At 39.7% G+C, this 4,593-nt stretch overlaps 1 non-coding gene across 1 annotated transcript; it reads right to left on the bottom strand.

Annotated features, from left to right (window-relative positions):
• Positions 1-3,707: 3,707 nt before the first annotated feature.
• LOC111898814 (small nucleolar RNA R71) lies at positions 3,708-3,814 on the bottom strand. The gene has a single exon (XR_002852716.2). It is a non-coding gene; the product is annotated as a small nucleolar RNA R71 (small nucleolar RNA).
• Positions 3,815-4,593: the final 779 nt, after the last annotated feature.

Genomic DNA, 4,593 nt, shown 5'->3' with positions numbered 1-4,593 from the left:
TGGTTGAGCCCCAATCGTGCTGATATCCTTTGCTATGAAAAAGCCATCCATCTCAATCTCCCCTCTGGACAGACTCTCATGATCTATGGTGATAAAATTAGCTCCAATCTTCGCATTATTTTATGCATCAAAGCTCAAAAGATTCTTCGAAAGGAGTGCCATGCATTCCTAGTCCATGTGATAAACAAGAAACAAGAAGTTAAAGACCTCGAGAGCATCCCCGAAGTCTGCAACTTTCCTGATGTCTTTCTTGAAGAACTCCCGGGAATCCCTCCCGAACGTCAAGTTGAGTTTCGCATCGACCTAATTCCTGGAGCTACCCCTAGAGCCAAGTCCCCAAATCGATTGGCGCTAGCAGAAATGCAGGAGTTATCCAGTCAGCTCAATGAGCTGCTCGATAAAGGGTTCATCAGACTCAGTTCCTCACCTTAGGGAGCCCCAGTATTATTTGTGAAGAAGAAAGATGGATCCTTCCGGATGTGTATAGACTACCGTGAACTGAATAAGTTGACCGTCAAAAATTGTTATCCTCTTCCGCGAATAGACGACCTCTTCGACCAACTTCAGGGAGCCAGCTACTTTTCGAAGATAGACCTTAGGTCAGGGTACCATCAGCTACGATTTCATGAGAGTGATGTTTCCAAAACAGCTTTTAGGACACGATATGGTCACTACGAGTTCGTAGTGATGCCCTTCGGTCTAACCAATGCACCGACGGTGTTCATGGACCTGATGAACCGGGTGTGTCGCCCCTTTCTGGACATGTTTGTCATCGTGTTCATTGGTGACATACTTGTCTCTTCCATAAGCGAAGAAGATCACAAAAAACACTTGAGATTAGAGTTGGAGACTCTTAGATCCAAAAATCCGAAATCGCTACCTTCGTGGGCAAGTGTCTGACTTGCGCCAAGGTGAAGGTTGAATACCAGAAACTCTCGGGTTTGCTCCAGCAGCCTGAGATACCCGGGTGCAAATAGGAGATGATTACCATGGATTTCATCGCCAAGTTACCTAAATCTCCGAGTGGGTACGATACCATTTGGGTAATTTTCGATCGTTTGACAAAATCCGCTCACTTCTTTCCGATTAAAGAATCGTTCAAAATGGAAAGACTCACGCGAATCTAAATTCGAGAGGAGGTTCGACTGCACGGTGTGCCTGTGTCCATTATCTCCGATCGAGATAGCAGGTTTACCTCCAGATTTTGGCAGTCCCTCCAGAAGGCTCTTAGAACTAAACTAGACATGAGCACGGCTTATCATCCTCAGACAGATAGACAGAGTGAGACAACTATCCAAACCCTGAAAGACATGCTGAGAGCATGGGTCAACGATTTTGGAAAATCGTTGGACACCCATTTACCTTTGATCGAGTTCTCGTATAACAACTGTTACCACACCAGTATCAAGGCTACCCTGTTTGAAGCCCTCTACGGTCGAAAGTGCAAATCCCCTCTGTGCCGGGCCAAAGTAGGAGACACGCAGCTAGCCAAAAGTCGACTCCCCGACAGTTGATATGAGCTTATTTAGTCATAGAAATCATTCATTATTTTAGTAATTATTGTTGATTTTATATCATTTAATGAACAAAATGTACCTAATTAGCTTAATATTTCAATTTCAGCAATAAAAGACATGCTTGGATGAAAAAGGAAGAGGATTGAGTGATTGGAAGCTTGGAGATCAAGGATTAAAAGAAGGAGCTAAATAAAAGAAAAACTCGACGAGTTTTTACCATAAACTCGACGAGTTTATTAGAATATTCTAGATTTAAGGATGCCTTGCCGTACACGCTGAACACGTGAATTTTTAGAAAAACTCTTCGAGTTATTCTCAAAAACTCGACGAGTTGGGTCGATTTTTGAAACTATAAATAGATAACTTATAGGCCCGAACCCTAACTTTGGCTGGAGGCTAGCTACGATTTTTTGAAGATCAGAAGGGTTCTTAGAGCTGTTATTTTCGAGATTGCAACCTAAGAAACAATTTCAAAGAGAATCAAAGGCAAATAATCATTCTTCTTTTCTTAATCTTTGTTTTGAACCATGTTTGAATCATTAGATTTTGATTTTAGGTTATTACTTGTTGTAGATATGAGCTAAAAGCTTTTTACTTCTGTTTGGATGAGATAACCTTATGAACATGGTTTGATTGAGTGGTTGAATTGATATTAATTTGGTTATTCATCTTGTTAAGCTTATTAAAGATCCTTATGTATTGATGATAAATGTTTTTAGTTAACAAATAAGTGATTGAGTTGCATGAATATCTTCTTGATTACTTGATTCATATAGTTTTATGAATATAAGATTGTATGCCTAGGAATAGTGAATATGAAACTAGGGTTAACTATAAAATATGTAAATCAATGTGTAAGCATGTGTGATGAACATCTATACATGAGTTGATTGAATTGAACAAATTTGATTAACTATTATTATCACTTGATCATTGTTTGAATTAACTTGTCTACTAAATGATTGGTAATAATGAACATGAACCCAATCACATTAGGAATCGGTAACCATTGACATATTAATTCATTGCACTTGCCACGAAATCAACCATAGGAATAAGTGAATCGAATCTAAACAGAAGTCTCTTTTATCATTGAATCTAGTTCTCCTTTCTTGTTCTTCTTAGTTGTTAATTGTCTTTGTTTGAAAGTTAATTGATTGATTAAGTTTCTAGTCTTGCAAAACTAGAGAAACCCCCTCTTTTATTAATTGTTTTTAATTAGGTAATACTAGTACTTAATTTGATTGTTACCGTTCCCTATGTTCGATACCCTACTTGCTTAAACTAAACTACTATCGATAGGTACACTGCATGCGTGTGTTTGTTTACATTTGAGTTTGTTAGGATTAAAACTAGTTCGTTTTACACACATCAAGTTTTTGGTGCTGTTGCCGGGGAACGGTTCTAATAATTATATTGTTTGCTGGTATTATCGATCATTTGTGTTAGATTTTTCTTGCATAAAGTTACCTGTTTTAAGTTCTTATTAATTTTCTATAATTTTGCATTAAACTCGTGTTTTAAGTTCTTATTGATTTTCTATAATTTTGCATTAAACTCGTCGAGTTTTTTCTTAAAACTCGTCGAGTTTATTCTTCTGTAACAGTTTCGTAAATTCTTCGTTTTTGTTCGTTTTACGCTTGTTTTTCTGTTTTATTTCAGGTTTTTATGACCCGAGGCTCCAGTTCTACACCAATACCACCCGTAGACAATCCGGAGTTGATTATTCGCAACCAAAGAGGAAAAGAGATCGAATCCGACACATCCACGTTTGGTGAAGAAAGCAATCCTGATCAAGGAGGTAATATGGCCGACATCGCCGACATACCGATGGGAGATTACAAGAAGCGCATAAGAGATGGTATAGGGCCGGGACTCGTGCAACCTGCAATTCCAGCTACAACCAATTTTGAGTTGAAAGGTCACATCCTCGCACAACTAAAAGACATTCCATTCCATGGAAAGGAGCACGAAGATGCCTACAAGCATATTGAAGAAGTTATGGACACTGCTGACTATTTCCATATGCCAAATGTACCTCGCGATACTATCTTACTACGGATGTTACCGGTTACATTCAAAGGAGCCGCGAAGGAATGGTTGAAATCTTTACCCCCCGGATCCATTACAACATGGCAAAAGATGTGCGAGGAGTTCATTGACCAGTTTTGCCCACCTTCTAAGATTGCAAAATTGAAGAAAGAAATTGCTAACTTTGAGCAATTACTGAGAGAATCACTTTATGAGGCATGGGAAAGATATAAGGGGTTAATAAGAAATTGCCCTCAAAACGACCTAAACGTGCAACAAGAGGTTTCTATCTTTTATGATGGTGTGAACGTCACAACCAGGCAATTATTGGACTCCCAAGGACCCCTCACGAAGAAAGCACCAGCTGTCATTAAAACATTGGTGGAAGAATTCTCCAAACATTCAAGAGAATATCATAATCCAAGGAACGATACAGCTAGAGACATGGTTAACTCAGTTTCCGATGACATGGCAGCAATGATGGCCAAACTAGAAAGTATGGATCGTAGCATGACAAAGATGGATCAATCCATCCATGCCATAAGGGTGGGTTGTGACAATTGTAGCGGTCCCCATCTTACTAAGGATTGCAATCTTGATGAGAACGGCAACCGGAAGGCACAAGTTTGTTATTCGAGTAGCGATAGGTTTGATGATGATTGGCGTAAGCCCAAGAAGGAATGGCTCCCCTACGACGAGTGCAAGAAGGCAAAGGAGGAAAAGTACAGGAAAAAAGCACGCGGGTTTTATCAAAAAGAAGAACCGGCGCAAGAGAAGAAGACGGATCTTGAAGCCATGTTAACTCGATTCGTTAGTGCTTCCGAGAAAAGGCACGACGAATCTGATGCAGCCATTAGAGATCAACAAAAGATGATGAAGGAGCACCAAACCATGATGATGGATCAACAAGCTCTGCACCGGAATCAGCAAGCTTCAATCTTGAATATTGAAAAACAGCTTGGGCAACTTGCCAAGCAATTTAACGAAAGAACACCAGGCGGGCTTCCTAGTGACACCGAAAAAAAATCCAAAGGGTGCGCATATT

This window comes from Lactuca sativa, chromosome 4 (genome assembly GCF_002870075.4).
Source record: "Lactuca sativa cultivar Salinas chromosome 4, Lsat_Salinas_v11, whole genome shotgun sequence".
Taxonomy (NCBI): Eukaryota; Viridiplantae; Streptophyta; class Magnoliopsida; order Asterales; family Asteraceae; genus Lactuca; species Lactuca sativa.
This window is presented reverse-complemented; position numbering and strand designations above follow the sequence as displayed.